This window comes from Heterocephalus glaber, unplaced genomic scaffold, assembly GCF_053883595.1.
Source record: "Heterocephalus glaber isolate CG9 unplaced genomic scaffold, H.glaber_assembly_v1.0 deba00001538, whole genome shotgun sequence".
Lineage (NCBI taxonomy): Eukaryota > Metazoa > Chordata > Mammalia > Rodentia > Bathyergidae > Heterocephalus > Heterocephalus glaber.
This window is the reverse complement of record NW_028258333.1, coordinates 36,067,555-36,093,697: the sequence shown is the minus strand read 5'-3', so window position 1 is coordinate 36,093,697 and position 26,143 is coordinate 36,067,555. Positions and strand designations below refer to the sequence as shown.

At 39.7% G+C, this 26,143-nt stretch overlaps 1 protein-coding gene and 1 pseudogene across 7 annotated transcripts in view; one reads left to right on the top strand and one right to left on the bottom strand.

Annotated features, from left to right (window-relative positions):
- The window catches only part of Snx18 (sorting nexin 18), an 81,741-nt gene that overhangs the window by 11,040 nt on the left and 44,558 nt on the right, over positions 1–26,143 (bottom strand). The gene's annotated exons all lie outside the window — the stretch shown is intronic.
- On the top strand, positions 1,918–23,008 carry LOC101708534 (DNA-directed RNA polymerase III subunit RPC10 pseudogene; annotated as a pseudogene).

The following is a 26,143-nucleotide window of genomic DNA, read 5'->3' as shown; positions in this document are numbered from 1 at the left end:
GGTTGCTGTGGCACTCTGGGAGGGAAGGAATGATGGTGGCAACAACCAGCCTTGGATTGAAGTTCACACTGCCATGCTAATGAATAGGATGGTGTCAGGAATATCAGTTAGAGAGGAAAACACTTAAGAAGCCAAATATCATCACTATGAAGATTCAGAGCCAAGACATTCTGTATTTGGTCCCCACCAGAACCATTAAAGCAAAGGCTCTAGAACAAAGTCTGGTGTATGCTGCAGTGGGACCCATCCATTTTGTACAGATTGGGCTTCAGAGGTGAAACACTCCATGAGAAATTCATTCCCATCAGCTGCTCTTCTGAAAGATCCCAACCATTGCCTTGAAAGAACTCTAAGCCTCTGGGAGACCTTCCACTTATACAGGCTTCATTTTCTTTGGTATCCCAGTTATTATGGTTACAGAGCAGCATAGGACAACTGTTCACTATGTTCAGGGATCACAAGGGCCAGGAATGGCACAGAGCATGGGGGAAGCTTGTCTCAGATGCATCTAGTCTGGGCCTCCCACTGGAAGGCTAGAGGTTGGATTCACCTGAAGCCACACTCATCCAGATGTCTGACATTCTGTCTAGTGCTGGGGAAAGAATAAGTTCTCTTCTCCTCTTTTAAGAGGTCTTCAGGTGGACCTAAGAATTAAACGTACATGAGAAAGATTAACAGGAAAAAAATCATACAAGTTTTATTCATTTTTGCAAACTCAAGTCCTAAAAAATGAAAAAAGCAGAAAAGCTTTTATACTTTTTAGATGAAGAAATGATAAATTTGTGAAAAAATGACAAGACAAAGGGTTTTGAGCTAGGAGCAATAAATTATGGGGAAGTCACTAGGAGATATAAGTGGGGTAAAACTAGTAGAAGATAAGGGTGGGCTTAGTAGTTTTATTTGTGAAAATCCATTGAAGAATCAATTTCCAGGCACTGGTGACAAGGGTGTTCTCATCTTGGGACAAGGAGGACAACTTTATCATGGGAAGTCTTATGGCCTGCCTTAGACAAAAAAGGCTCAGCCCTTTCTGTGCCTGTGTTTCTCAAGTGCTTTCAGCTCAAAACAACCACTATGCTAAATTGATATTTTTGGGAGTAATGTGCACTTAATTCCTTCACTAGGAATTCTCAAATACCCATTGGGGCTGCTTGGGCACCTCTTTCTTTCCTGCATGGTGGTTGTAGGGGAAGCTGGATTCCTTGTGTGATACCTCAGGACTCCGAAGGCCTGTGTCCCAGGAGAGCCAGAGCATCCCTCTCTGACCCAGCCTCAGAAGTCGCACAGTGCCTCCTTCACCACATTCTGTGTATTGATCACTCATAATGTTGGAAGGAGTGTCATAAGGTGCTGGAGAATCAAGTAGAACTAACAACCTTCTGTGGCCATTTTAAAAGCACTATAATCTGCTTTAATATTAAAATTCTTCTGAATCTGTCCCTGGGCTCTGGAAGGGTCAAATTGGTCTTGACTAATGTCTAAAACCTCAGCTAGTACCAGACTGGCCCCAGAAATGGAGTGAATATCTTGCTAGATATTTCATACTTGAACACATCCACAGCCAAACCAATCCTCACTCCTACCCCTCACCCCTACATAAATGGCAGCCCAAGTCATCTCAAGCCCTACTAATTCTTATTTTTTATTATCTCTCTCCCCCTTCCTTTCTATTTCATTACCTGCCACACTAATTCCAGCTTTAAGTCACTTGTGGTTTGTTGTCAATTGCAAAGAATGCTAATTATCCTTAGTATCCATTTTCTCATTTCTCTATGGTAATAAACCTCTTATTTTTAGCTAGGCCTCCTATCCATAAAGATTTCATTTTCCAGCCTTTGTCAATAGAGATGGTTCTAATGCTAGGTTCTGACTAATATCATGCAGGGTGGTTTCAAATCATGACCATAGAATCCTTCAATGGTCCTGCTATTGGGAAGTGAAGTTTACACCATTGAACCTGAATACAAGCTCTTTGACTACTTGGCCAAAAGTGATTCTAGGTCCATGTTGGATCTAAATCTTAGGAAATAGAGATTTTCCACTTTTTATCTCTTTCCCACTCCCCTTAGCACCCAGCTACCATACTGGGAAGAAGCCAAGTAGCCACTTGTCAGTATTTCTGACCACATCTCACAAGGTCCCAGCTGACAGCCAGCATTTACCATCAGGTGTGTGGGTGACCGAGTCTGTGTATGGTTCCACACCCCAGCTGTTGAGCCCCCACAGCCTTCAGGCTACCAAAGTGGGTGAAATAGCGAGCACAGTGAGTTGACCTCACCATGCCCTGCCTGCATTGCAGATTCATGAGGAAAACACGATTGTAACTGTGTTCAGACACTGAATTTGGGCTGTTTGTTGTCCAGCCAGCAATCATTGGAATAATTTGAAGTGGCTAAGTTTGCTGACTTCAGGCCCATTTATTGCCATCTCTTGAGTAAAGAGTAAAAGTCCTTTTGTTTAAGCTGTTCCTTTGTCGGTCACTCATAGCTGAAGTTTATCTCATTCACTACAGCAGTCTCTTACCTGCTGTTCCCATGTCTGGGTCTTACTCAGTCCCAATCTTACTTCCACATAATTGTTGGAAATCTTGGCTTTGCACAATCTCTTTGATGTTCTGTGTTCTGTGGCATATTCCACTTCTAAAGGAGTTTAGTTCTTATTCTTTACCCTGATACCCACAGGCCATGGGTATACAGCTCCACCTACCTCCTTGTCTCCTCCAACTCTTTCTGCTTCTTCCATTGGCACTTCCCAAACTGCAGTATCTGTACCCATAGAGGATGGGCAGAGTGTCAGGGATACTCAAAGCCCTAGGAAAAACAATCTACCTCTTTCTAGAGTATGAATTTTACAAATAGCAGGAGAAAGGATTTTAAGCTTTTATTTCTTCATGACAATTTCAGTATTTTTATAAATTACTACAAGCATCACTATGTTACAAAATAGAGTGCAACAGGGAAAAAATGTGAGAGGAGGAAAAAAATGGAAGCAGGGTCTTTGCAGGTAGGGAGGGGTGGGGGGCGGGGGTGAAGGGAGGGCAGGGGAAGGGGAAAAAAAAATAAGAACCAAGAGACTCATGTAGTGGTACAGGATCCCAATGATGAATGCAACTGTATTTTATACCTAAAATGTACCAATAAAGTTAATGGGGAAAATAAATAAATAAATAAATAAAAATAAATTGGCAATCCAAAAAAAAAAAAAAAAGAGTGTAACATTTATTATATTATGTGTTAAAGATAAAACATTAGGTCATTTCTTGCTGAGGGGAGGCCAATTTACCCCAGGCTACAGGTACAAAGATGGATCTCCTTTTTACTAGGTTCAGAGTACCTAGGTAATAGTACTATAGCATAAAATTTGAGATGCATTCATTTATTCCCTACAAATGCATTGAGCTTTGTGGTGATCAACAAAGTAAGAGTAATTTAAATGGCAAAAAGGAAGGAGTTAGACGGTTAAATTTCACTGATTCAGGGGCTTCCTGACATGACAGCTGGTGATTTTGAGAAGCTCTTAGCTCTTCCTTCATGCCTATGCACAGGTCTTTCTGCCTTTCCTTCCTGTTGTCACAAAATGGCTGCCATAACTCCAGAAATCAAGTCCTGAGGTAGTTTTTTTTTAAAGGATAAAGTGTTGATAGTCTCATATCCCATTTTTATTAGTCAAAGTACAAACCTTCTCCAAGCTGTTCAAAGACCTGAACATTCCCATGGGCGTGTCTCTGTAAAAAGGAAGCTCTCACCATGAATAAATCAATCACCTAGGGTTCAGCAGTCTTCTTCCCTCATTTCAAACAACACCAACACCAACAACAAAATCAGGATTCTGTTAACAAAGAGGAGGGGACTAGATTTTGGGAAGACACTGCAATGTCAGCTTGGTTTTCTGGTTGATCCTCCAGCTGACACACAGTAGGGGGCCAATAAACAATTCCTTGTGTTTTGTGTGGGAACAGAAATCAGCAATGTGCAGCATACACAGTCTCTCCACAGCCCCCATCCACACATGTGCTCTCCATGGCAAGACCTCCCACCAGCTGAGAGTCAGCACAGTCACAGGCTGAAGGCATAGCCCTGCCCACCCAGCACAGAACTCAGCTCAGGGAATGGCAAAAGCAACTCTCCACCCAAGTACCAAACACATCTCCACTCACCCAAGAGAAAAAGGGAAGTTCTGTGAAGGCAACTCTCAGGACACAGCCCCCGAATATTCAGAAAATGTGAAGATCTCCACCCAGTCCCAGTCCAACAGCTGGACTTCTGTGAGTCCCTACTCAAGCATGATTTCTTGGGGTTTCTGTACTGACATCAGAACTAAGCATTTTTTTCCATGCTCCACATAGTTGTCCAGACAGATGTGTTTAGAGCACAAGGAGACCCTGAAATTTGCAAAAGTACAGCCAGGCATCTAGAATTTAAACATGCTATATTTCCCTACAGGCACATTTTTAGGAGACTCTTGGGCCTGTAAGGCTTGAGGCCTCTTCACTGGCAGCTCTGACTTCACACCCCAAGTCAGGGAGGGGCCCCCTGGCTCCTCTCCAGGGTTACCCTCTGCCTGCTTACCCTTGGGTGTACAGGAAGTCACAAATGGGACCAAAAGAAGAAAAGAGAGACCTGAATTTGAGAAGAAAAACACAAGAGGCCTCATTCAACCCAGACATCACAAAGGAGCAACAGGAAAGATCCAAGAGCTCCAAGGCCTGTGATCCACCGAGCATGTTAGCTGCCAGGAGAGCATTTCTGAACCATTTCTTAACACTTGGCAATGAGGCATGGATGTTTTAAACTGCGCTTGTGGCTGAAGAGCTGAAAGTATTACATCTGTAAACAACAATGGACCTTAACCTTCTTGTACTCTAATGATTTTCACTTAAAATACTGGAAGTTTTAAGGAACACTCTTTGAGGCTAAAGTTTTTTACCTGTTCCTTAAGTCACCTAACAAAGCAAGTCTCCAGAAGAAACAAAATCTTCTTTAAATTCTTAATATCCTTTTTTTTTTAATGGTACTGGGAATTGAACTCAGGGTCTTCACACTGAACTACATCCCTAGCCGTTTGCTGTATTATTTATTTTGAGACAGGATCTTACTAAGTCACTAAGTGGCTGAAACTGGGCCTGAACTTCCAGTCCTCCTGCCTCAGCCTCCCAGAGTGCTGGAATTAAAGGCATGTGTAACCACACCTGGATCTTAATGTTCTTAAAATTTTGAATCCTTTGGTATTATGCCTGTATGCAATCAGCCTTTGTATTTTCTGATAAGCTCTTACATGTGGGGACACGTTAATCAATATTTACTGAATGCTAACTCTATACCAGTGCTCTTTCCAATGGAAGAAACAATGAAAGTCTATTAGAAACATCATGAGCCATCCATTTCATTGAACAGGTTATGACATCTTGCTAATTAGGGCCTCATTTCTTAGCCCTACTTAAGACTGATTACATATATGAAGATCAGCCTTCAATGGATACTGTATACCTATCGAATGATGAGGCAGATCAGTATGTTTGTTTCCTGTGGGCACTGTAACAAAGTGCTTGTCACAAACGACAACAGCTGAAAACAGCAGATGTTTATTCTCTTACAGTTCTGGAGACTAGAATTCCAAAATCAAGGTGTCACCTAGGCCATGCTTCCTCTAAGGACTCCAAGGGAGGGTTCTAACTTGGCCCTTCCATGCTTCTGGAATTGCCAGGAATCCTTGGTGTCCTCCCTTGCCTTATAGAAGTGTTCCACCAATGTTTGCCTCCATCATTACATAGTATTCTTTCTCATTGCGGGTCTGTGTCCAAATTTCTCTCTTCTAAGGGCAGCAGAGATTAGGTTATGGCCCACCCTAATCCAGAATGACTGCATTTCAAATTGATTACATCTGCAAAGACCATATTTCCAAGTATGATCACATTCACAGATACTGAGGGTTAGAAACTGAACATATCTTTTTGAAGAGATGCAATTCAATGCAGTACACTGTCCATGTTATGTAAAAAAATAATGAAATGCTGCCAGAGTTTTAAAATACACCTGCAAGTTCTTTGGCACTTCTTTTGTAGAGAGTGAAATCTTGTGTCTGCCCCTTGAATCTGGGTGTGATTGTTACTGCTTTGACCAATATAGTATGGGAGAAGTGACATTATATGGCTTTCAAGTTTCGATCATAAAAAACCACACAAGTTCAACGTTGTTGACTGAAACACACACTCTTAGATCCTTGAGGCACCATATAAGAAGACCAGGTACCCTGAGGATACCATGTTTTGAGGACACCCAAGCCACTTGAAGAGGCCAGAAACAGGCACTCCAGTGCCATTTTGGTTTTGCCAGATGAGACTCCAAACTTCATATTCTATTCTATTCTTTATATTCTATTCTAGCAGTAAACCAGACCTTTGTCCTCTAGCTCAACCTCTCACTCAGAATTCATATGATAGAATGAAATGGTTGCTCTAGGTTGGTTTTACATGGCAGCAGATAATAGACCAAGGTTTACAAAACATCATGAATAGTACAGTCACACTTTTTTAAAAAAAAGTATGAATGAGTGTGCATGCACAGGACAAGTCTAGAAGGTTTGACCCCAAACAATGAAAAATGATTATTTGGGAAGTAAGTTGGAATTAACCCTCTTCTTTACAGCTTTTTGATTTTTCTGAATTCTTTACATTGATTTCATGTTGTTTAATAATTCATTTTATATGGGGGAAAAGGTCCCACTGAAGTATGGTGCTTGTGTGTCCACAAGCAATGAAGGACCCCCCCAAAGATGACTGGACCCTTTCTGTCCTGTATCCATAATCAACATAAATGCTTTTGAAACCAAAGTTCAGGTGAGTTTACGTCAGAGGTTAAATGTGATCTCTTCAGGGGTGAGTCCAAGAAGCAAAGTAGCTAAAAAGGAGGCTCAGGAACTTTTGTACAGGAGTTTGGAAACAGGAGATGGTGGAAGGGCAATGAAAAAGGTGGGAATGTCCATTGGGGGCATAGTTGAAGGCCTCAGTGCTGTAATGCCTTTCTGCTGGCAAGGAAAGAGACAGCTTATGCATCCCCACTTGCCAAATGGGTGCCCTCTTGCCCCACAGAACTTGGCATGTGTGCCTTCGATGTCATTTCTACTACTGCTAGCAAAGTTTCTGACACAAAGTGTGTCACTGGAGCACATCTTTTTCTGTCAGGGACATAGTATTCAAAGGTTAACAACACTTTCTGCCAAGAACACAGGCACAAATCTTGGCATGACAAAGGCCCTCTTAAATGGTCACACTTTAGAAACCAGGGAGAAAGCAGGGAGAAGCAAAAAGGCCACAACTGAACTGAACAGACCTTGTGACTTCCACAGAAAAATATGCTTGAATGAAGCCAAGGGTGAGTTAAGCATTATATGCATGGTTTCCATGGAAATGCTAAATGCAAACAGAGCATCAAGGAGGAAGGCATTCATTAAACAGAGCAAAAGTTCCCAAACCCTGGGACCAGCACTTTCTTTCCCTGCAGCAGCTTTCCCCTTCTACAGAACATTCCGGACAAGGGACACCAGGCACAATAGCCGCCACAGAGCTAGAGGAAGTCCCCAGAGACCAGACAGGAAGTGGTTATAAGTGCACTTTGAGCAATACTGGGGCAACCTGAGATCCTTTGTGAGTATCCTCCAGGGTACAATCACTTCATTTATATCCCATCCTAGCCACTTCTGCTAAACTTGTGATCTTGAGTGTGCACCCATCGGCCTGTTAGTAGATCCTCTGGTTGCTTAGAGTTAACTACTTACTTGGCTTGGTGTGGTTTTTATAAGGCGCCTAAGACACACAGGTAGAAATTGCAGTCATTCCTGCCAGCTGCCTCCTTTTGTCCTTCCTATCACAAAATGAAACATCTTCAATTCCCAGCCCCTAAACCTCCCAACTTTAAGGATTATGTGATATCTTCTCTCAGAAGGGTTCATGTCCCTTCCAATTAGCCTTTGTTGTGTGCAAAGCTCTAACTAGATTTTCCATACTCTCACCCTCAACAACTCTCCTGGCTCAGAAAAATCTCCCTCTAACTCTTTACTTCATCATGCTTGTCATGATATCCAGGGCACACTACTTCCTCATCTTCACTTCCTACACACACACACACACACACACACATACACACACAGAAGTCCATTCCTATGCCCCAAATGACTATATATAAGTATGGCAGAAATTGATTGTTCATAGCACAAATTTGACAAAACTGAAGAAAGAGTGTTGGGTAGAACAGAATGCCTTCTCAAGTCCTAGAAAAGACAAGAACAAAAGAAGTTATATTTGGTCATGTTCATACAAGAGCTGGCAGGAAGGTGAGGCCCTGCTATGAACTTTGGTGGTTTCTGGAGCCATAGAGTCCAACAGAGAGACTTCCCTAAAGTGGAGATGGGGACTAGCAACAGACTTAGACTATTTCTAGTACTGCAGCAACACCAGTTGTGGAGGAGAAGGCTAGGTGTTTAACAATACCAGCCCTCTTCCTCTACAGTGAATCCTTTGATGGGAGACCTGGGAGACACCTGTTTTCAGGCATCCCTACACCTAGGTGTTGCTGTGTGCCTTAGTCCTCTATGGAAGGTAAGGGGAAATGTCTCAGTTTCAGCCCCACCCTTAAAACAAAGCACATACACTCTTCTACAATTTCCCCAAGGATCCTAGGACCCAACTTCAATCTTCAAATGAAGACAACACCCCATGACAGATGGGAAAGAAACTCCAGATTCCTGAGTGACTATGTAGAGCTAAGAACCCTGCAACCCACTCTGGACCACTCCATGAAGGAAGAACAAACTTTTGTATTCTTTAACTCTGTTCTATAAGGTCTCTTTGTTAGGGTAACAAAACTAAGCATCCGTGACAAAGCTCCCAATGTTTACTGTATCCAGCCCGCTGTAGCCCCTTGTCCACACCAGCTGAAAAGCATCATCATCAGACAATCAAGATGCCCAATACTAGCTGGCATTGAATCATTAACTGCTTTAAGTTCATCATTTCATTTACTCCACATGACATATGAGATAATTTTCATATCCTATCTCTACTGGCCAGAAAATAGAGGCTTGTGTTCATAGGTTTGTTTTCATAATAACAGTGTGGCTCATTTGATGAGTAAAAGCCAAGACAGATTTAGATTGTACAGAGTTAAAAGTAAAAAGCCACACCTCATGCTGACCAATCTCAACGTCCCATTCCCTCTTAAATGATATATAAAGTTTATATATATAGGATGATACAATTTTTACAAAGAAAATATAAACAGTATCATAGGCATTTATATTTATAAGCAAAAGATATCTATTTTTAAAAAAAATTGTTTTCTAATATTTTAACTTTATATTTAATATTTAATAATTAAATGCTTTGAAATGATAACAAATATTAAAATAAACTATTTATAATTACCTTTGTTCTAGCAATTTCACTTTTAGCCAGTTCATCTATAGAAATACTCATGTAAATGTACAAAGGGGTGTATAAATTTAAATCTGCACTAATATTTGCAAATATATCCAAATAATAATCTATCACATTATATTCCTATGAACTTTATGACTGCATTTATATATACATATATATTTTTTTGGTACTGGGGATCGAACTCTAGTCCTTGTGGCTGCACAACAGGCAGGGAAACCACTGAGCTAAACCCCTAGCCCTACCTTTATATCTTTAAGCCATTACCAACAGTGCTTATTGATATTGGTTTAATTTTGACAAATTTGACAGGTTAAAAATTCAATATCTTAGTAGATACTTTGTTAATCTCTATTGAATAAACATTTAAAAATCATATGTATTTATTTATTGTATTTCTTCCTCTATAGAATTGTCAAATAATACTGGCACATTTATGAATCAACTGGCATATCCTTTGTCTAATTTTTCTTGAGTTGTCATTTTCTTATTAAAATATAGGAGTCATTTACAAATAAAAATAGAAGGTTATTATCTACAATATATCGTAAATATTTTTCCAAGTTTCTCATTTCTTTTCAAGTCTGGTTATAGTGGTCTTGCCACACATAAAGTTTTAATTTTTAGACATTCAAAGCCATCAAACTTTTCCTTTGTGAGTCCCATGGTCATTTTGTGTGTGGAAAGACTTTTTCTTCTTCTCTTTTCCCAAGACTATACAAGATTACAATCTGTTCCCAAGACCATAAAAGTATATTCTAGCAAATTTCTTTCATAAATGTTTATGGTTTTATGTTTTGTAAATAAACCTCATATATAAGGATTACTACTTCATTGTAGAATACTAATTTTTCAAACATGGAACTAATTGGTCCTAGTTTATTCATGGATAATTACATGTTTTAATGTTCACAAATGTTTATTGTTTGAATATAAAAAACCTGAGTTGAATTTCTTTCGTAGTGAGACCTTTTTTTCCCATCACTACTATTAACTTCCAGAGCATAGTTGGAGAACACTACAGAGAGTTTCAGAAAGTATTAGATATAGTGGCAGTATAATTCTTTATACAGTAGTGAAATCTACCATATTTTACAGATTGATACTTCACATTATTAAGTTTTTCTCAGCTAGAAACAGCTAGTTTTTTTATTACAAACATATCATCCATTTTACAGGATAAACACAGTACTGAATGCTGGAGTCATGTATGTCTCTTCTAAGATTGAATTTGTTTCAGTATGCCTGTAGACACTGAAACTTTGCAGCTACCAAAAGTAGAGTTCCAATGTATTCATGCTTTTAAGTAAAAAATGAGAAAATCTCTATACAACCTATCATTCACAAAATAAAATAAAGCACAATTCATCGTGGCTTCCTTGTAAAATATAGAACTTCTAGATCAGAGGCAGTATATTTATCTTCCCACATTGATCATATTTGAAAAGCCTAAAAGGATATGTGAATAATGTGTACAGTACACTACCATTGTATAAAAAGGAGGAATACAACCTCATGTGCGCTTATATATACACAGAGCATCTCTAAGCAACATATCATCCTGGCAGCCATGGTAGCCTCTAAGGGAACTTGGAGGATATAGGTGAGTAGATTTACTTTCCACTGGGTACTCTTTGAACTCTAAATTTTCTATCATGTGCAGATATTATGTTAATAATCTCCTGAGCCAGAAAGATTTTGAAAAGTAGCAATATTCAATACTAGGGATGATGTGGTGAGAATGAGATGGGAATTCCTTAAATTTGCAAGTGGGATATAAACTGGTACAATATTTGACATGTCAGAGCCTTAAAACAGAACTTCCTTTATCTGCACCTCTGATTTTTTTCTGTAGGATGGACTCCTAGAAACAGAATTATTTTGTGTTTGACAGTATAATGGCACCCCAACTAGTCCTCTCAAGTCCTAATCCCCAGAACGTGTGAATATGTGATGTTATATAGAAAGGGAGAATTAGGTTGCATGCAATTGAGATTTCTATAATCAGGTAATGATAAGGAAATTATCCTGGATCATCCAGGTAGACCCAATATAATCACTAGGGTCCTTATAAGTCAAAGAAGAGGGCAGGAGAGTCAAGATGAGAGTAATGCAGTATGAGATGGACTTAACCAGCCATTCTGGCTTTGAAGATTCATGAGTCAAGAATGTGGGCAGCCTCAAGAAGATGGGAAAGGCAAGAGAATTTATTTTCTCCTAGGCCCTGCAGCAGGACCATGGCCCTACCAACATCTTGATTTTAACTCAGTGGGGCCTATTCCAGAATTCTGGCCTCTAAAACTGTAAGATAATCAATTTAAGCTATTTTAAGCCACTAAATCTGTAGTAATCTGTCACAAGACTAATGGAAAACTAATATACTCTGTCAAAGTACCCATCTGTGCAAGTAAAACATAGAAAAAATTAAATGTTTTTCATTGGAATAGAAAACAAATGATGGTACGTTAATATTCAGAAATATGAAATAAGTAAACGTTTGGTTTTACAATCTGTGAAATATTGATGAGGAAATATGAAGTTGAAAAAGGCAATTTAGAAGCCTGGATCTGATTCTAATTATAAACATTATACACTCATAGGAGAGAGCGAGAGAGAGAGAGAGAGAGAGAGAGAGAATCAGTTACGATTCAGCTGCAAAAAAAGCTATTTCAAACAGATAAGGAATATAAAGAATCATATCCACACCAAATCTTGGGAAAAACCATAGGAATGGGTTCTCTGAAAGAGCTGCCAGAGTTACAGCTATATATACTGGATCAAAACTGTGAAATGACAGATGGAGTCACTAAACTGAGGACATACATTGACAAGGCAGTAGAAATGAGATGGGCCCTTTCCTGACTATGCCCTCTTCACATGGTGTGGCATTAACCTTGACTGTAAACTTGATTGGATTAACAGATGCCCAGAGAGATAGACTGGGAGGGCAGTAACCTTGTCAAAGGATAAATACACTGAAAAATTCATGGAGGGATGGGCTATGAGGAGGTGAGCCTAGTTGGAGGAATTAGGTCACTGGGTGTGTGCCTTTGAGAAGCTTATCTTGTCACTGTTCTCTTCCTTTCTGGCTCTTTCCTTCTCACTCTGCTTCCTGGAAGCCATGAGTTAAGAAGCTTTCCTCTGCCATACACTTCCAACATGATATTTCTGCCTTGGAGCCAGCTGACTATGGATTGAAATCTCTGAAACCATGAGCCAAAATAATCCTTTCCTCCTTTAAGCTTTTTATGTCTGGTATTTTGTCCCATAAACACCTTAAAGGAGGAAAGGATTACTTCAATTTAAACTCACCTTAACCTTTTCCTACCATGGCCCTCCAGCAAGTCACCCCAGCACCTTCCTCATTTGCAGGGATAATGTGAGTGTTCATTCCAAGAGCTGTCTGAGCACCCAGAGAGAGAATGGAGGCCAACCTCTCAGCCAGGAGTCTCATAAAATAACCTGCCTTAGCACACAGTACCAGTTGTTTTGTGTTTTTTTAAAATCTATAACTTTATTATCATTCACTAAACACACACATATACAAAAATTAAAATTATTCAAAGAAAAACAATGCAAGGGAAAAAAACTATAATAATATTCAAATATAATAGAACTCAACCAAAGCAAAACTGAAAAGTACTTAAACATTTTTCCATATAATTTAAAAAAAAAACTCAAGCATTAACAAGGCATCAGAAGATGTGATTTATTTTAGAAAGATTTTCAAAACTAATACTAAACAAATAGTGGTTTGGAGAAAAAATTCTAATTAACTAGTAGACTCCACATAGGCCAAATTATTTTTTGATTTAAATTTCAACACAGTCATGAGACACGCGATGGAAATATAATCTGAGAAATATGTTATTAGGCAATTTCATCCATGTGTATCGCAAAGTACCACACAGAGTGCCAACTTCTAACTGCAAACTGAAAAGGTATACATCAGTCATCTGTGATGGCCCCTTGATATTATCCAAATACACAGTTAAACATGAGATACATGAGGCTACCACTGGCATAGCAGCACACTGTTTTACAGTAAACTCTTTTATATAAGTAGGATTATGCTCTAAATGATGAAAAGCACAGCATGTTATGATAAGTACCTAAAACAGTAACAGTCATTTATCACACTATCAAATACTGTGCACTGTACATAGCTGTATGTGCTTCTTCTGGAAACACATACTTCTCTCCTTTGATCTCAGTGACTCTTGCTTCCCAACCCACTGATGAGCTCCAGCCTAGTCTCTGCATCTCTTCTTATAGTTTTAAGCACAATCTACATATGGATTCTTTCCAGATTCCAGCCTGTACCTCTGATCTCTCCCCTTCCCCTCCTGCCTCCCCTACTCCTTTGAATATTTTCTCATATTTCAAATTATCCATTATTCATTTTAATCATTTTAATCCTTAATTACACTTTCAGTTTCTCACACTAGAGAAACTATTCGGTATTTACACATGTGTGTCCTATTTATTTCACTTAAGAGGATGGCCTCAATATGCATCCATTTAGCTATAAATGTCTCTAGTTTCTCCTTCTTTATGGCTGAGTAGCACTCCATTTTATAAAAAAAGAAATCTTCTTTATCCAGTCTCCATTTGATGGGCACTTGGGTTGTTTCCAAGCTTTAGCTATTACAAACTGTGTCACTATAAACGTGGGTGCACATATATCACTGTGGTATGATTCTTTTAATTCTTTTGGGAAGATACCCAGCAGGGGAATAGCTGGGTCCAATGGGACCTCTAGTCCTAGTTCTTTGAGGTATCTCCATACTGATTTCCACAGTGGTTGCACCAGTCTGCACTCCTACCAACAATGGAGAAGGGTTTCTTTCTCCCCACAGCCCCGCCAGAATTTGTTATTGGATGATTTCTTTATAACAGCCATTCTTTCTGGGGTGAGGTGGAATTTTAGTGTTTCATCTGCATCTCTTAAATTACCAAATAACATTTTTTTATACATTTACTTGTTGCTTTTACTTCTTTTTCTGAGAAATGTCTGTTCATTTCAGATGCCCATTTTTGAATTGGGTCTTTGAATTTAGGGGGTCTGATTTTTTTTCAGTTCTTTATATATTCTAGATAGTAGTCCTTTGTCTAAGGTGCAGCTGCTGAAAATTTTTTCCCACATTGTAGGTAGTCTTTTAGCTCTGTTGGTGGTTTCTCTTGCAGTGCAGAAGCTTTTTAATAAGATGAGATCCCAATTGTTGATTCTTTGTGCTAGTTCCCCTGCTACTGAGGTTTTGTTCATAAAGTATTTTCCTATGCCAATGTCCTAAAGAGTTCTACTTAACTTATCTTCCAGCAAATTTAATTTTTGTCTTAATATTTAGATCTTTGATCCACTTCGATCTTAGTGTAGTGCATGGTGATAGGTATGGGTCTAGTTTTAATCTTTGGCAGGTTGAAATCCAGTTTTTCCAACACCATTTATTAAATAGGCTATCTTTCCTCCAGTGAGGGTTGTTGGCTCCTTTGTCAAAGATGAGGTGGGTGAGTATGTCTGGAGTTGCTTCTGCATCTTCTAATGTATTCCACTGATCCTCGGGTCTGTTCCTTTGCCAGTACCATGTTTTTATCACAGTAGCTTTGTAGTATAGTTTCAAGTTGGGGCTTGTAATATCCCCAGCCATATCTCTGTTGCCTAGAATTTCTAGGCATTAGAGACAGTAGCACTTGTTTTTAAAACACTCTCTTGTACTTGTCAGATATTATGTATCATATAGTAGTCTTCTCATCAGAATAACAAGTCTTCATTGTGAAACATTATTGTTTTCATTGTCCCATACTGCACAGGGCATCTGCTTCAAAGTGCCATCCAAAGTTCATAACGACAACTACCCTTTTTAATCTGTTTTGAGATTTCCAAACTGATTCCAGTTTTACTTATTTCAAATCTTCAGCAAGTTTGTGGGTTGGAAATACACTCAACAGAAAAGAACAGTCAGTAAACCATGACTTCACTCAAGTTCAGCTTAGCACATTTTATGACTTGTTCATTTTCTACATCAAACAACTTTTTAGTCCCCAGGGAAAGAAAAATCATCCAAGTACATGACCTTTAAGGAACCTAAGTATAAATCTCAATAGGAAGTGATTTTACTTTTATTCTTAAATACCATACACACAAGCAAAGGAAGTAAGACCATTAATTCAGTTAGCAGTAGAGATAAGGAGCAAGCAGGAAATGATTTTTTATATGATGTCACTGAGGACCACGCCAGAGGAGAAGTAGGTGGGGCATGTCCTTTGTCTGATCTCTTGCAGACTTTTCCCTGTTCTCGGAATGGAAGAATGGCATGGTCAGGAGTGAATTTAATTGTTACTTTAACATGGATTGTACTGCTGTGTGACTGTAATTTAAACAATCCTCTTGTATTGAAGGAACGAAGGAAAGAGAAATGGGTAAAGAGACAGAAAGTTGAAGAGAGGAAGGAAAACTCTAGTTATTTAGTAAGATAAAGTTCAACTTTGGAAGTTGGTGAATATTATCGGAATTTTATAGGTAAATAGTCCTGTCCTATCATTTTTAGTTAATATTCCATAAATCTTAGCTCTTTATTTTATAACCATTTATCATTTTTAATATGGTAATTTCTACTTTAGAGAATATGTGGGAAAATAGTTGTAAATTACTTTGATTTCACTTGCACATCTTTTAATTACTAGGCATGAAAATATAAGAAAAAGGTAAATTGAGCTGGAATCCCACTTTGCGTTATTCTGGGCAAGTTATGGAGTCTTTTTCACCTGCAAAACAGTCAATTAAGACCTAACTCAGGAGGTTGTTGGAAGGATTAAAAAAGACCATCCATGGAACTGCCCCACAGAGCTGGATCTCAAGTGTTTGCAGTAACCTCCTTCTATGAGCACTTAGAAGATAACTGTCTTTAAAGATTTTTTTAATTTGTGGTAAAATATTCATACATAAATTTTACTATATCATTTCAATGATTTTTAATCATATAGCTCAATAACATTAAGTACATTCACTTGTGCAACTGACTGACCTCCTGAACTCTTTTCTTCTCATAAAACTGAAACTGAAAATCCATATTCATTAAACAACTCCTATTCTCCCCTCCTCCACCCATGGCAATAATCATTTTAACTTCTGTCCCTAATAGTTTGTCCATTCTAGATATCTCATGTAAGTGGAATCATACAGCATTTATTTTTCTTTTTGTAATCGGGCTTGAGCACATTTTAGATGATCAGTTTTTAGAGTATTCTTTAAGGCTTGACATATTTTTGCACAGTGGTTTTGGCAACCATTATGTTATACTGAATGAATATCTAACCAGTTAAAAACATGAACTTTTCCAAAACAAAGTCACTGTAACAAGTTAGATCACATAAATTTCAAAAGATGGATTTTACACAAGTGTAGTCAATTTTTAATTTACCTGTTGCATTCTTGTTTTAGGGACAAATACCCAACACCCACAACTTAAAGGAGGAAAGATTTGTTTTGGATCATGTTTCAGAAATTGCAATCTATGTTCAGCAGGGTCAAATGCAGAAAATAGCATGGTGGAAGGGCCTGCCAAAGAGGAAAACATCATGGTGTCCAGGAAGTAGAGAGAAAACGGAGGAGCTGGGGAGGGAGACAGACCTTTCCAGGCCATGCCCCTAGTGACCTGCCTCTTCTGACTAGACCCCACCTCCCAATAGCAAGTGAACTATACTGGCCCTGTGATTCAGTCACCTTCCAAAAGCCTCACTTATGAATTCCTGAGGGCTTTGGGGGACATTCTTGATCTTAACCAGAACATCCGCTATGTATTAGCACCTATGTCTTATCCCTTCTACTGCTTTGTAAATTCCTGGAGGTTGGAACATTCATTAGATGTATGATAAACACCAAAGAGCAAATTAATAAACTAATAAATCAGTGGATTCAGAGTCTACTTTATGAATTGCTAGCAGGTAAAGATCCATCACAATTTATTTTACTTGCCACTGATTCTGTGCCTTATAGTTACTCATCAACTTATGGTGCTTACAGAATGAAAAATTATTTAAATGTTAACCTGAGCAAAATACAGTTTGAAAGGAAAAGCAGATGAAAAATATTGTATAAGTCCTTTGAAAGGCAAACCAAGTCAGGCATGGTAGCCCATTTTTGTAATCCCAGCTACTCAGAAGGCTGAGGAGGGAAGAACACAAGTTCAAGGCCAGCTAGTCAACTTAGCAGAATCCTGACTCAGAAACATATAAATAAACTAAAAGCGCCTGGGAATGTAGCTCAACACTCTCTGGGTTCAATCCTCGGACCTCAAAAAAACAAAAAGGCAAATTCAATTGACATGCTGGACCATGGATAGGTACTTCTACGTCCTATCACCATGGTACTGTAAGTGAACATATCAGGCTTGTTTAGTTTTCGAATTCTGGAATACTGACTGACATTTATTTATTAGGTTGCTTGTTTGCTTGTTTGTTGTTTGTTTTGCTATATGGGGATGAGCCCAGAGCTTTTGAATTGAACTACACCCTCAATATTTTTCTACTTACTTATTTTGTTAAAAGGTCTGGGCTCGAATTCGGGATCATCATGCCTCAGCTTCTGAGCATGCTGGGATTACAAGTATGCACCACTATGCACTACAGGAATACTAACTTGTTTTTAACAGTAAGATTGGCAGTGATCCAACACTTTGAAATAGTCAGGCTGGTTAGGTTGAGTAAAATAGAGGCTCACATTTAGGGAAGGTAGAAATCTAAACTTTAATGAAGGTAACTGAAGTTTTTGTACACACTCTCCATAATCCTGCAAGTTCATTTCAAGGTAATTTATTCCACAGAGATAAGCATACAAACATTCAAAGACATGTGACCATGGTAAAACAAAGAAAGACCCCTCTTGAAGATGTTCATATACTAATCCCCTAAAGCTGAGGATCCATGAGTATATATGTTCATTGCAGAGGTGAATTAAGGTTGCTAATCAGCTGGCCTTACTATAAGAGTCTCCTACCTTACACCTAGTAGGCCCAGTGTAATTCCAAGGGTCCTTCCAGTGTAGACAAGAAAGGCAGAAGAGCATGTGTCAGAGTGATTCAGTGTGGGAAAGACTGGACCAGCCTTTGAAGGAAGGGACCAGAAGTTGAGGAGCAAAGGTGGGCTCATGATGCTGGAAAGGACAAGAAAATGGATTCTTCCTTAAAAATCTCCAAAGACAAACATATCCCTGTGAGATATTAATCTTTAGCTCACTAAATCTCTTGGATTTCTGACCTCTTTAATTATAAGGTAATAAATTCATGTTATTTTAAACCACTGAGTTTGTGGTAATTTGTAATAGCAACAATAAGCAATTTATATAATGACTAAAAATGCTCATTGCAGTATCATTTGTAACAAAAAAATGTGAACAACTATATTACCATGTTTCCCTGAAAATAAGACCTAACCAAAAAATAATCAGCCTGGAAACTAGAGATCAAAAATGCCAGTTCCAATCGCCTTGCTTTACCTATTACAGAGTAGCCACCAAGTAAGAGAATAGTGAGGTATAATCTAATGCACGACACTGCTCATCACTATGGTAATGACCAGGGCTTATTTTCTGGTTCAGCCTTACTTTCAAGGAAACACAGTAGTCAGTTTTCTGTTGCTAAAACAAAATACTTGAGGGGTACTTTTACAGAAAAAAAGGGGTTATTTGGCTCACAATTTTGGACTCTGGTGAAGGCTTCATGGCTAATGGCATCACAAATGCAGGAACATGTGCAGAAGAAATCATTTGGTGAAACAGGAAGCCAGAGAGAAAAAGATTCAGAAGCCAGGCTTACTCTTTTTCTAATAACTAATTCTCCTGAGAACTAATTGGAATGTCCAAGAGCTACATTAATTCCTTCCAAGGGCAGCACTCTCAGTGACTTAAGGATTACTGTGGATGCTGAAGATCTTAGGCTTCCACCAAAGAGAGAGCTTATGGGGTTAACCTTTCTTTCTGATTTTTTCTAGTGCTTCCCAAACAAATTAAAAGAGAAGGTAGGGAAACTATAGCAAAGAAATTCATCAAAGTAAGCTGTGCTGCTTGTAAACACACACCAAATATACCACAACAGTGAAACTGTATTACTTGTAAGCCAATCTTGATTTCATTCTTATTATAAATCCATAAATATGCCAGGAAGAAGCCACCTGAATGGTGGAGGAAAAGAAGAGAGCCAGAGAGTTATAAGTACAAACATCAAGACAGAGGAAAGCCAAAGATATAGAGACATGGGGAAGGACACCTGAGCAACACAGGGTGGGCAGGCAGGACCGGGACATCTGCCAGTGGGAGGTAATGCCTGAACCCAGTCCCAAAGGACAAACAGAATTCAGTCAAAGAAGACTGGAAACCCAAACCAGCAGAGGGAACAGTCTGCAAAAGGCCAGTTGGCCAATGTGGGTATGTGGGTGGGGTGGCATGAGAAGGCCAGGAAACTCTGAAATGCTACACAGAGGATTAACTCCATTAAGTTCTCTGACCCTCAGTTTCCCTACATTTGTAATAGGAAAATCACAGAACCTTCCCTTCAGGGAGGATTTAGAGAACTTTCCACAGTCTCAGGGCCAGAAAAGGACAAGACAGCTCTGGAAATCCCTACCCTGTTCTTCCTCCTGGCCACAGCTGCTCCTCAAAAAGACCCTCTGCCCCAGCAGGCTGGGGCTGCCTCTGGGATTTTAAGTCCCACTACCTTAAATGAAAAACATTCTGTGACATATTTTAATCATTCATATTTAACAAGTCATCACTTCTAACACATACAAAATACAATGTCATAGAAGGTGCTATTTAACATAGATTATAGACTAAGACTATATTAGTTTGTAGTTCACTGTAAGTCACGTATTCTGGTAGTGGAACAGAGTTAAATTTATATAATGAACGTTTTCTTCTTCTATGCCTTCACTGACTGTCTGTGAGTCTCTGTAAGGGCTCCCTTAGAGAGAACCTTTAAGCCCCATGGTGAAAGAGAAGCCTAAACAGTCTGTAGTGCCAGGCTCTGTTTATATTTACTCTAAGAAAGAAAGTGAAATTGTACACCAGAATCATCTAGGAAGCTTTGAAAACATGCTAAAGCCTGGGTCCCACCCTCCAGATACTGGTTCAATTGGTCTGAACTGGTGTCCAGGCATCATATTTTTTAAAGCTTTCTGGGTGATGCTAATGTAAAACTAGGGTCCAAAAATGCCACAACCAAAAGTAAGAGAGATTGAGAAAACAATCCTTTATAGTTTTACCAGCTATTTGCTAGAAGAAATGTGATGGTAAAAATAGATAAATGGTACAAAAGGAAGATGAAAGGCAGACCTCACCAAGGACAATCTGGTGTTAAGAAGCAGAGGGGCCCTGAAAGACCAGAGCAAGAGTTCAATGGAGGCCCTGCCATGAAAAGCAAGGAGTTCAGTGTGTAAGAATCCACAAGAGCTTGCTGATTCAGTTTGCAAACATCATGTCGCAGCATCATGATGAGGCAATTAGGAAGTTCTCATGGGAAGGCCTTCACTTGACCCCTGCATTGCAGATCCCAGAACTGATCAGAGCTAATGTCTCCCCTATGGAGCTGGATTGACATAACTGGATTTAAAGACAGGGATCTCAGGGGACTGGGATGCCCAATCTGCTGCTGAAATACAGGTGCATGCACCTGGCAATCTAGAAAGCAATTTTCTGTTTCTGGTCTCCAGTCAGGGGGAAGTGAAGTGGCTCCAAGAATTTATAAATAAAATAACTCTCTAGGAACTAACACAATGAGTACTTAATAGATCATGTCTAAGGAAAATACATAAGTCAGGGACAATGATTACTAAACTACAAAGAAGTCACCAATCAAAAGGTGGTGGCCGTCAGCAATGGAAGCAAAAATTACATGGGAGGAAACTGTTCCAGTGCTTGCCAAGGTCTGTAGTGGGGACATGATGCCTTGGTCAAAGGACTCAGCTCAACCTTCCTGTTTCTACTGCCACCACCCTGGTATGGGCCAGCACTATGTGTGGATGATCACAAAACCTTCTAACTGCTCTGTTTCTGCACTTCTTGTCCACTCCCTCGGAGCAGCCAAAGTGCTCCTATCACAACATGAAGATCATAATCCCTCCCAAACTCCACAAGGATTCCCCATCTCACTCAGAGAGAAAACACAAGTCCTAACAGACTGTGTTAGCCTATGTTAGTCCTAACAGCCTATGATCTGGACTCTTTCCCCGCTCATTTCTTGGCTCATCTCTTACTCAGCTTTGCAGCAGGGCCACTGTCCCTATTCCCACCACATCCACCCTTCTCCACTCCAGCCACACAAAGTGTGCTCCTGCCTCAGGGTCTTTGTACCTGCTGTTCATGCTCTGCAATGTTCTTTCTCTGATTATTGACGTGACTTGCTATCAAATCCTTCAGATCTTTTCCTCAGGTTGGGAGTCTGGTATTGACCGCTTCATTTAAAATAACAGATTCAGGGGTGAGCTGCCAGAGTGTGATGCGGTGGAGTCCTAGCCATGCTACTCTTCGGCCTGGGGTTGTGGGAATGGGCTGATCGTGGAGGAGGGGCAGCGCTGTCACCACTTTGCCTGCAACACTTGCCCCTACATGCACAACATCACCCGCAAGGTAACAAACCGGAAGTATCCAAAGCTGAAAGAAGTGGATGATGTACTTGGAGGATCAGCAGCCTGGGAGAATGTTGACTCTACTGCAGAACCATGTCTCAGATTCGAACATCCTCGTGCCTACTTCATGCAACTTCAGACCCGCTCTGCAGATGAGCTAATGACCACCTTCTACAAGTGCTGCAATGCCCAGTGCGGACACCGCTGGAGGGATTAGGCTGGTGCAGCTGCCTCAGTATCTGCTGGGAGTGGGAACTGTTTGTCCTGGGGGTGTTTATCGGTATAGTGAGAAGCTGACCCTTTTGGGATGAGGGCCAGCCTGTCAGGAAATGTAATCATCTGCCAATTAGAGTGAGTGAAGTCATTAATGTCCAGGGAGTTTTTGTGTGTCGGGAGGAGACCTGAAAAGAAGTACACTCAGGGGCCAGGGATTTAGCTCAGTGGTTTTGCCACCTGCTACGCAAGCGCAAGGACCTGAGTTTGATCCCCGGTACCAAAACAAAAAAGTACACTCAGTTTAAAGTCCTGTTCCTTCATCTTTTAGATTTACTGGGAGGTTGACATTTCTTTACCACCATCCAACAGTCTGCACTGTTGCACACTAAATAGCCCTAAATATTTAACTTATTTAATCAAAATTTATTCTGAGCGTAGGGTCCCGGGTTCGATCCCCAGTACCAAAAAAAAAAATTTATTCTGAATATTTCATAAAAATTGAAAGCTAATACTGTTGTTTCATTGTTGTTGTTGTTATTGTTGTTTTAAGTCCTGGGGATTAAACTCAGAGACACTGTTGCACTGAGCTATATACACCCAGCCTGTTTTTAATTTTGAGTCTAGGTGAGGCTCAAAATTATAGTCCTTCTGTGTTGGCCTCCCAGATTGCTAGGATTATAGGAATGGGCCACCATGCCAAGCTAGCATCACTACTCTTGGGTTTGGGGGCTCTTATTGAGTAAAATAGGGATCGCTTGAACACAGGCATAGGGACACCAGGACAGTTGTTCTGATAACTGAGACAGCAGCTGAGTTACTCATGGGTGAGAGTAGTGTAAAACATGACATTCTGGATGGGGAACATTCACATCCCAGGCAGGATGGAGGGGACACCATAAGATTTCATCACACAATTCAAATGGTGTGCAATTTAAAACCTATGAATTGTTTTGGGTGTGGTGGCACATTCCTATAACCCCCAGCTCCATGGGAGGGTGAGGTAGGAGAATCCCAAGTTCAAGGTCAGCCTGGGCAACTTTGAGAGACCCTATCCTAAGACAAATAATAACAACAAAAATAACTCCTGAATTGTTTATTTTTAGGATTTTCTATTTAATATTTTCCAAGCATGAAATCTTGGAAAACAAAACTGTAAATAGTTGGAAGACTACTGTATGTGGATTTTAAAACTGCTAAGAGTAAACTTGGAATGTTCTCACCACAAAAAATGGTAAATATTTCAGTTGATGGATATTTTAAATAGCCTCATTTAATCATTCCATTTTATAAATCATAACATCACCTTATATTCCATAAATATATACAATTATACTTTGTCATTTTATAGTTAAACCATATTCCAACTATGGACTGGCAAGAGAGTTCCTTGGTCTTTGTGTTCTTTTTTAAATGTATGCAGTACATTTCATTGGAAATCTTGGGTTCTTGAAGAAAGAATTCGGTTCAGACAAAAAAGCATTGTAAAAACAAAGGCAGAATTTCCTGGAAAGTGCAAATAGCACAAGGCGAAAAGGCAGGCAAGAGCCAAGGTGGCTGTTGCAGAGTGGCAGTTTGGATTTCTTTTTCTACACAGGACACTTCAGGAGCTTCGGGGAGCTATAATGATTATTGTTTCAATGGTGATCATGCTGATCAATAGTTTACCTTAGAAGTTACCTTGGAATGTCTTAGCTTTTACTGTTGCAAAATGTATTCTCTCCAGGTAATGTTTTCTTTGAAGTGTACTATATTGTCCTAGGGGATTTAATCTTTTTGTTTGTTTGTTTGTTTGTTTGTTTTGAGACTGGGTCTTGCTATGTAGTTCAGTCTGGCCTTGAACTATGTAGCCCAGGCTGGCCTCGAACTCTCAGGGATCCTCCTGCCTTACCCTCCTGAGTGCTGGGATTACAGGCGTGAGCCACCACACCCAGCTAATCATATATATATATATTTTTTGGTACCGGAGATTGAACTCGGGTCCTTGCGCTTGTGCAGCAGGCGGCGAAACCACTGAGCTAAATCCCCGGCCCCCAGCTAATCATATTTTTAAAAGAAACCTAAATGAAAAAATGTTTAATCTAGGTCATTTTAGTGTAAGCCACAGGTAGCTCCTGAAATATTACTTTTGTGCTTGTTTGTGTTATCAATGGGCATTGGTTGTAGCAGCCATGAATGCTAAAGGTCAACGACCCTGAAATCTTGGCTGATCATGCAGTGCAGCTTGGCACAGCTCTGATCTAAAGGTTGCATCATGATATGCAGGGATAATTTTTCTCTGAGACCTAATAGATGATTATGTTATTATACCCTGAGGTCTTTATTTCTGTTTTTTAATTTACCTGTCATTTGCAAAGCATATTGTTTTAATACTCTTTGTCCCTCAGGCTTGCTAATCCCTAATACAGCCATGTTCTATTTACAGGAATTAAGATCTAAAGACAAAAATTAGATGAAAGTGAAAAGATGGGGAAGACATGCCCTGTAGTAGCCAGAAGAGAACAGAGGTGGCTATGTGTAAACCCAGTCATAAAATTAGGGATCTCACTGATATGAGGAACCTAGAGTAGTGAAGTTTGTAGAGACAGAAAGTAGAAGGGTAGACACCAAATATTTGTCAGGTTGGGTAAGGGGGGAACAGTGAAGTATCTTAGTGGGTATGTAGTTTTAAGTTAAGTATATTTTAGCACAATAAAAAATATTTATTGACAACTATCCGGCCAGGGATTTAGCTCAGTGGTTCTGCCGCCTGCCTTGCAAGTGCAAGGTCCTGAGTTCAATCCCTGGTATAAAAAACAAAAACAAAAACCCCAAATCTCCAGGTGCAGTGGCATATTCCCTTAATCCCAGCTTTTTAGGAGGCAGGAAGAGTGCAAGTTCAAGGCCAGCAGGGCAATTTAGTGAAACCCTGTCTCACAATAAGATGAAAAGGCGGGTGAAGGTGGGAATGTACCTCAGTGCTCCCTTGGTTCAATTCTCAGTACTGCAAATCAAACAGAAAAAAAGCCAAATGAAACAAAATAGAAAGAAGGCAAAATGCCACCACCACCACTCCCCGCAATTGTTTGAAATTTATATTATTTTCATGTATCTCACAATCCATGAAAAAAATTTTAGTGGGCCTGAGGGTGTAGCCCAGTGCTAGGGTTTGCCTAGCAAGCATGAGGCTCTGGGTTCAATTCTCAGCACTGTTAGAAAAAAAATGTACAATCCATTCTAAAGTCACTGGTTTTAAAAATTGTGGTCTGTGTTTGACCTGTGTATTTTGCTGACCCCCTTCAACCTCATAAGAGTTGTGACAATTTTATGTAGTTAAGCATATATTAAATCCTTATATATCTGTCATTTTGCTGGGTTTTGTTTTTGTTGTTTTGAGACTGGATTTTGTTGTGTAGTTCAGGCCGGCCTTAAACTCACTATGGCCTAGGCTGACCTTAAACTTGGGGCAATCTTCCTGTCTCAGCTTCCCAAGTGGTAGGATTATAGGCATGCACCACTATGCCTGCCTTGTGCTGGTTTTCTGCAGGTATCTGGTTGTGTACTCTTTGGTGGTTTCTCATCTGTGGATGTTGTCTGTTTCTGTCTCCCCTACACACACTTTTTTAAAGTGTGGTGCTGGAGATTGAAGCCAGGGAGCATTGAGCTACATTTCCAGTATCCCCCTCATTCTTTTTTGAGTTTTGAGACAGGGTCTTGCTAAGTGGCACTAGTGGCTGTGAACTTGTCATCCTGCTTCAGCCTATCAGGTGGCTGGGATTACAGGCATGTGCCACCTCATCTGGCTGGATGTTGGTTTTTTATGTATCTATCATGGGAGAAGGGCAGGAACATCAGGCAGGGTGTTCTGTTAGTGCATTTTTTTTTCTTTCTCATCTTCCAACA